Genomic DNA, 8,250 nt, shown 5'->3' with positions numbered 1-8,250 from the left:
TGTGATTCCACCAGAGGTTCCTTTATTGTTGAGAATAGTTTTGGCTATCCTGGGTCTTTTGTTGTGAAACTTTTAAGAGTCACCTCATGTGTATAATTCACTTCAGAGTAGTCACATACATTTGGAGCAGGGCTTCCCAAGCTTGCCAATCAGCCTGTTGAGAATTCTGCAGAAGGAATGGGTTTCCAGTCTTCTCCATACTGTAGAAGTATTGAATCTCTGGTTTCAGAAGCTGATGAAAAATTTCCTCTGTATTAGCAAGGAGTAGCCCTCTAGAAATACTTTCATTGTCCTGGTTATCTCATTGGATAGCATAGATAATATTTTCCAGTATTGATATTTTCTTAAAGTATTAATAACTTGGATTGATCAAAATCATCACTCTGCCAGAGATTTACTTTTAAGTAATAAGAAGATATATTTTGTACTCTGGATAAAACTTGAAACCCAGATAATCATACATTATACTGCGACCATTAACACACAGAGAGTAACTACAAAAGTTCAGAAATTACTATATGCAGGTTTTTTTCTTTTTTAAAAAATTCAATTTATATTTTGATCTAGTCCTAGTTTATTTTTAAATTTCACTACCTGTTCATACTTATGTCTTCAGACTTTAAGTAGCTTTGCTGAAAAGTTACAGAATTGAAAAGAAAGTAAAGCACAGATCTTCTGCAACAAGATGCTACTCAATATTCATATGAATAGAAGATGGGCAAGGTGATGGAGTGCTCATTTGGGCTCATTACTTTATACTTAGGTTTTTTAGGGTTGGCCAAAACTAATATGTAGCTGGAAAGATGTTTTCCCTATTGCTTGAATCCAATATGTACTGAAGTACTTATCCTGCTGAAGTTTGAAACCAAATTACTCAAAATTCATTGAAATTAATTTTGATGTACAAAAATGAATTAAAAACTGCAAATTTAAATCTTTAGAAAGAAAGTTTGAGCAACTTGTATGTGTTTTATTTTTACATTCGGAAAGAACAAAAAACAAAATTGTGTGAATTCTATGAATTTATAGAGGGGAGTGAAGGGAAGAATTAGAAAGAAACAAGATATTTTGAGGAGTATATTTCCAAAGCTGTAGGCAATAGCTCAGAGATCTGTAGAGCTGCAATTAGAAGGGGCATTGGAGAGAGTTTGACTAATGGTACAAATGTTCTAATGCATGACTCCCTTTATACAACCATTGGTGGGAAGCTATTGTGTGTTTTCATGGCACAATACAGTGAGAGGGAATGCATTTGTGATGGTTTGTATATGCTTAAGGAGGTGATGCCTTGTTGGAGTAGGTATGTCACTGTGAGTGTGGACTTAAGACCCTAGTCCTGGCTGCCTGGAAGCCAGTTTTCTCCTAGCAGCTTTCAGATGAAAATGTAGAACTTTAAGCTCTGCCTACATCATGCCATCCTGGATGCTGGCATGCTCCCACCTAGATGATAATTGGCTGAACCTCTGAACCTGTAAGGTAGCCCCAGTTAAACATTGTCCATGCCTTCGTCATGGTATTTGTTCACAGCAGTAAAACCCTAAGACCGTGCTTCATATGCTATCTTGCTTTTTATTCATTATAATATAGTATTGTAGGGTCTCTTAACTATGTGACCAAAATTTGTTTCCTTATTTTATTTACCTTCTCTATTGTTTCCCCCCCTACAGCAGACCATTTTATCCCTTTACTTGCATGAGAGTCCTTATAGCTTGGTTACATTCCTTTTGTACTTTTAGTTTTCCCGAGACTCCTGTTTAAAAATGCTAACAAGGACAACACTGTTAAAAATAAAATGAGCTCCTGAAGGGGATGAAACATTGAAGATTCATAGGATTATGCCAATCTCTTGAAACTTATGCCAGCAATATTTCATGCTTGTGAAAACACAATCGTCAGGGCTGTAAAGCTATGCATATTGTTTCATAAGCCATTATCAACAAATAATATTTACTGAGAAGCCCTTGAGAAAATGAAACTGTTAAATAAAGGCATAATGTATTTCCAATGGCTGGTTTCCATATGGGGGCATTTTCTCACCAAATGGTTAGAGAGCTCTTAAATATATTTGCATTAATGTCATCACTATTTACCTAAAAAAAAAAAATAATAATAATAAAAAAGCTGAGCTCCTTTTGGAAAGGAGTGATTTCATGTTTGAAGAGTAGTAATTTTTTTCCAATCAGATTAACAAGTTTACATAACTGAGTCTTTTTTCTCAGGAACTAGTTTGAAAAGTGGAAAAATCATGAAGCCTATATGTTCACTTGCACAATTCTCCACGATATTTGCTCTTGACGTATTAGATGGAATTAATAAACTAAATTTAAAAATATTATTGAAGTGCGAGGCAGTGGTGGTGAACGTCTTTAATACCAGCACTTGTGAGGCAGAGGCAGGCAGATTTCTGAGTTCAAGGCCAGTCTGGTCTACAGAGTGAGTTCTAGGACAGCCAGGGCTACACAGAGAAACCCTGTCTTGAAAAACCAAAAAAAAAAAAAAAAAAAAAAAAAAAAAAAAAAAAAAAAAAAAAAAAAAAAAAAAAAAAAAAAAAAAAAGGAAAATTGAAAAATTCTCATGTAGAGATTACAAGAAGTGTCCATAGTAATTTATAAGTGAACCAAATCAATCTATAGGCTGATTATATTTTAAGATGTAAATCATTATTTATATTTAAAAACCCATTGTCATCTGAAACAGGTAAAGTTTTGAAGGCTCAGATGACAAACTCAAGTGATTTTTTTTTGTAATTAAGATCTTTTTTTTTTTGCTTTTGCTTTTATTAGATACTTTCTTTATTTACATTTCAAAAGTTATTCCCTTTCCTGGTTTCCCCTATAAACAAAATCCCTATTCCCTCCCTCCCTCCCCCTGCTCACCAACCCCCTCAGGCCTGCTTCCTTGTCCTGGCATTCCCCTACACTGGGGCATAGAGCCTTCATAGGACCAAGGGACTTTCCTCCCATTAATGTCCTACAAGGCCATCCTCTGCTACATATGTGGCTGGAGCCATGAGTCCTACCATGTGTACGCTTTGGTTGGTTGTTTAGTCCCTGGGAGATCTAGGGGTGCTGGTTGGTTCATCTTGTTCCTCTTATGTGGCTGCAAACCCCTTCAACTCCTTGGGTCTTTCTCCAGCTCCTTCACTGGGGACCCTGTACTCAGTCCAATGGATGGCTGTGAGCATCCACTTCTGTATTTGACATCACCACTGTGAACAGAAGCCAATCAGAACAGCAAATCCCCATTACACAATCACTATAAAAGTATATAAAAGTCTCCATAAGTATGAGAAGGAGGCATGTTTAATCTCTTCTCTAAATCTCTCTCTTAATACCTTTGAATCAATATTTAAATTGATAATATAGTATTAATTATTATTAAGTATAAATAGTTTATAAAGCATAAGTTTGGCACATGTTGAATGTATAAAGGTTTTAATCTTTGACGCTTAGCCAACAGAGAAACACTGTCTCTAAGTTGGTGATTGTCTGAAACACAGGGGTATTATATTGAGGCGGTATAATAAGAAATGGGTTCATGCTAACTAAACAATTTAACATATTGTTGCAAATGTAAACTCTATCCCAAAGGAAATATAAAAAGACTATGAAGACAAATGTAAACAACATTATAAAACATTAAAAAGCATGTATGCGTAATATATGGATGATGAATAAAACAAGATAAATCCTTCAAAATCAGAATCAACATTATCAATAAGATTTTTTTCTGAGTCCATATTTTAAATGAAATAAATGGCTATGAAGATTATACACACAATTACCTGTGTATATGGAGTTTCTAAATTAAGTTAGGCAAAATATATGAAAATCCCTGTCAGTTTGAAACAAACAGCTTTAAAATATTAAAACTAATTATATGGATGACTGGTTGAACAAAATCAAGGATAAACTTTGTAGAGCCTGCTGTTTTCTGGTTAGCTTGGACAATATACAACTGCTGATATATTGTTTAGAAATATCATTTAATATAGCCTATTGTGCTTTCTTACCTGAAGTGTATTGAAAAGGTTCCATCATAAAGGCAGGCTTCTTGGACTTAACACAAAAATTGCTGACAGGAATCACCTGTACATTATGGGGATTTTATGTACTTTACCTTTAAAGAAAACCCTGCTTTTATCATTGATCAAAAAACAATCTGAGTAATTCCTTTTGTTGTTTCTATGTTCATTATGCAGCCATCTGAGATATACTAAACTAGTAACATCAAATAAATCCACCATGGGCTAGCTTGTGATTATGATTTGTCCTTTGAGGTAAGTTCTACCAAACACATAAAATAATAATTATAAGCACTTAGCAAGGGATAGAATGGATAGAATAGTAATAAATAGGCAAGGTAACATTGTTTTTTATATACTGAGTTCAAAATTTAGAGAAATAATCCAATAGTAATGTGTATATGATGAGTGTTTAATTTTCAGAAAATCATTAAAAATAATGGTCAGCAATTTTTTTTTTCAGCAGAAAATTCCTAGAAACCTTCTGAATGGTTAGAATCGGCATACAGCTAGAGCTGCAGTGAGATGGTAGATACTGAAGACATTTTTGCCTCCCTAAAGTCTGTGAATACTGAGAGACTTTTTCGTAATTCTCTAGCATCTTTAAACAAATATTGAACTTTGGTTATTGAAATAAACTCTGTTACTTTTGATTAAAAGAACTGCCATACATAAATAAGAAATATAGATCAAGATTTTTACAGAAAAAGAAATCTTTTTTTAATTAAATTAAGAAGAGAAAGAAACCAGACCAATGGTATTTGACTGTATAAGTAGTCCTGAAAAGCTATGTTTAACATATCTTCTGAAACAGAGCTAGATAATATTAATTTTCATCCCTTAATACTTGCTGTCAATCTAAATGCTCTAAAGAGTTGCCGCATCAATCATGTCTATTGATTTGAAAAATTTGTAATACAGATCCCAAATAATTCTTGAACTGGGGATCAAATTCTTTCAACTAGGATTTCACTTTTAAGTGACACTCTCAGCCCATCCATTTCAATGATTATTCACCATGATTAAGACACTTCTCCTCTGTAGCAAATAAAATGTTAAACAATAAGTGATCTGAATAAGTGCAGATGTCTATTTTCAGAGGACACATAGACAGCATATGAAGTTTGTCTATAATTACATAGTATATTAATATTATCATATATAATATAAAACATGTATATATAATATATCTTTAAGAACATATAATTATTTTAAGTCCTTTAATGAACAAATTCTCTCTCAGCCTTTTTTTTTTATTATAGTGAAATTTTAATCTAGCAGCATGGCTACTCTGGCAGGGGATCACATCCAAAGACTTATGTCTGTGAGAACCAGCTGGAACAGAAACTCGCCACACACCTTTAATCCCTCTAGCTGGAATACAGATACGCCCTTAGTACACACCTTTAATTCCAAACAATATTGATTAAGTTAGTTTGTAAAAGAATGCAGCCTTGTTTGAAAGTGACATCTAATTGAGGGGCAGGAAAAGCAGAGAAAGACTTGATATAGAATGAAGTCAGAGATAGGATACAGCAGCCTCTCATGTAGACAGGAAAGAGAGGCTACTTAAGAGCAGTGCAAGGAAAGCAGAAGCAGTTTTTCCTAGAGAGTTTTAGAAACAATGCAGGTGAAGGAAAAATGAACCAACGAAAAAGAAGGAGCCAAGAAATTAAGAGAGTGCCAGAGTTAGTTTGAGACTATCCAGAGCAATCCATTCAGAAGCCTAGGGAAGCCAGATTGAATCAGTCAGCTTGGAGAGTCGTTTAAGCCAGGGCAGCTGAGTTGAACCAGCCAGCCAGAATTTAGAAAGACAATAACAAAAACAAAAACAAAAACAACCCAAGAAAACAAAAAGGGTGAGTTTATAAATTAGTAAGTTCCTGAGACAACAATTACATCTTGCAAGTAAAAGTTACTTTTACAGTTTTTGCATGACAGTCTTTTTTCTTTTCTTTTCTTTTTTTTTTTTTTTTTTTTTTTTTTTTTTACTTCCTATTAGTACATCTGGAATCTTAGCTTGTGAGACAGCCCCTGGCTTTCTTCAATGTCCCAAGCCTCTCTTGCTCTCTTAAACAAATCCTATGTATTTTAGATCATTAAAATGGTACTAGCCTCATGAATGTGCATGCCATCCTTGTGCAGGGTCCATGCTAATCTTCTCTATATCATTCCAATTTTAGTATATGTGCTGCCAAAGCAGGGAGGAAACAGGGTTTGTTTTTTGTTTTTGTTTTTGATATTTTTCCGGAGGAGTAACCAGGACAGGCACTATCATTTGAAATGTAAATAAAGAAAATATCTAATAAAAAAAATGGTACTAGCCTACTAAGAGACCAGACCAATTCCACTTTGGGTTCAGACTCCATCTTAGAGAACCTGACCTACTTCACACCGTAACAACCACCAATCAGGAGGAAAGCAGAAGTTAAGTTTATGGTTTTGCTCCCCCGCACCAGCCAATTATTATAAAGGGCAACAACATTCCATAATAGTCCTCTCCCAGTCAGATGTGTGTCAGACTAGAAACCCCCTTACTTGTTTGCTTGCCTCTATAAATGCTGGCTTGAAACTGAGCTCAGGACCTCACTCTTCTGTCCTGCTGCAATCAGGATCATGGGGGAAGGAGGAGCCCAATCACAAGATTGAATGAAAATACCCTAGTGAGATTGCATCTGAGTTGGCTCCTTGGTGGTCCTTTGTGGTTTGCGAACAGGCATAACACTACTGTGTATGAATTTCTAAAGCTTTTAGATTTCATGGTAAGCTAGAAAATTCTGCAGACATCTTTCTTCCCTACTGATTGGTTAGCTGTAATACTTAATTCAAGCGTCAGAATCTCAATAACCAGAACCTCCTAGAGGATTTCTGCTCCCTTCATCGTTCACCATGAGATATTTTCCTTAAAGCAAACAGGAAATTTTAAAACAATAAATTTGCATGTTCTTGCACCCCTATTTTTTTCTGTTTCTCTCTGATAATCAGTCTTTGTGATAAAATACAGATTTCTCTCTGTGGACTCACCCAACCTTCAGCTTAAATGGTTCACCCACACTTATTTTTCTGTCATTTTCACAAGTTTGTATTTCCACGCTGTTCCTATACTAAGGAAACTAGACATTTTCTACCCAACTCCCATCTTTTTCATTGTTTCACTTTCTTCTGAGGGTATAATGCTAATGGACATACTGCTTTAATTGCCACTTGGTGACTAATTAAGTACGTTTGAGTTATCTGACTGAAGTCTGCAATTCTTTAAACAAATGATGCATATAGATAAGCATATATATAAGAATATACATATATATGTATATGTATATACACACACCCTAATATGGAGATAATCCTTATAAATTGTTCTGGTGGAGAGTCATCTACAGTACTGTGATTATAGAAAGAAACTGTGTATTTAAATTACATATATGCTCTGTGTTAGTAAATATAATTTATCAAAATGAACCACAAGCTATTATAGATACTCAATAAAAATTCTATTCATAGGTGCATCCATTGTAGAATTCTAAGCTATTTACATTTCCTTCTTTGTATCTTTTGAATCAACCAATTATTTTTATAACTACTACAAACTTATGTGGAAGCAGACTCTGTGAATGGCTGATTGAAACACCAGCTACATATAATTCAGCAAGATGAGAATGAAGTAAAGCAAAGAATGAAGATTGACTCAGCCACATAATTATAACTATGCACATACTAATGAGGAGAAAATAATGATAGTTTTAAACAGAAGATATTATATGTTACAGGATATTTGGCCACTCTGATTTCTGAGGTTGTATTATTTACTGGAAAAATCTGTTTCTAGTTGTGGTGTGGCTCAGTGCTAGAACACATGTAGCACTCCTTTAATCTGAGTATTGTAAACAGGATTAAATATAGTCAACCATAAGTCAGTAGGCAGAGCAAGCATCCAGTTGACAGAGAGAGAACATAGAATACAATCATAGCACGCAAGAGGAAGTCAAGAGGTCGGATAGAGAGATGCACCGGAAGTGGAAGGGACATTAAGTTTGAATGGTTTTTGAAACAGTGTGGAGAAGCTGAAAGGAAAGGTCAGCTGGGCGCTTTTCCTGCCTCTCTGAGCTAGCAGGCTTTCACTCCAGCATCTGGCTCCTGAGTCTTTATTGATAAGTAGAACATGAGATTTAGTTTAAAACAACAGCTTTATGCTTTGCAGTTTGTAGGATTGAGTAATCATTTATGTT

The 8,250-nt window shown here is 34.8% G+C and overlaps 1 non-coding gene across 1 annotated transcript; it reads right to left on the bottom strand.

Moving 5' to 3' along the window:
- Nucleotides 1–6,124: 6,124 nt before the first annotated feature.
- On the bottom strand, nucleotides 6,125–6,227 carry LOC116092661. The gene has a single exon (XR_004119400.1). It is a non-coding gene; the product is annotated as a U6 spliceosomal RNA (small nuclear RNA).
- Between the last annotated feature and the right edge of the window lie 2,023 nt (nucleotides 6,228–8,250).

Source organism: Mastomys coucha, unplaced genomic scaffold, assembly GCF_008632895.1.
Source record: "Mastomys coucha isolate ucsf_1 unplaced genomic scaffold, UCSF_Mcou_1 pScaffold15, whole genome shotgun sequence".
NCBI classification, from domain to species: Eukaryota; Metazoa; Chordata; class Mammalia; order Rodentia; family Muridae; genus Mastomys; species Mastomys coucha.
Note: the sequence above shows the minus strand (reverse complement) of the source record. Positions and strands in the feature narration are given on the sequence as shown.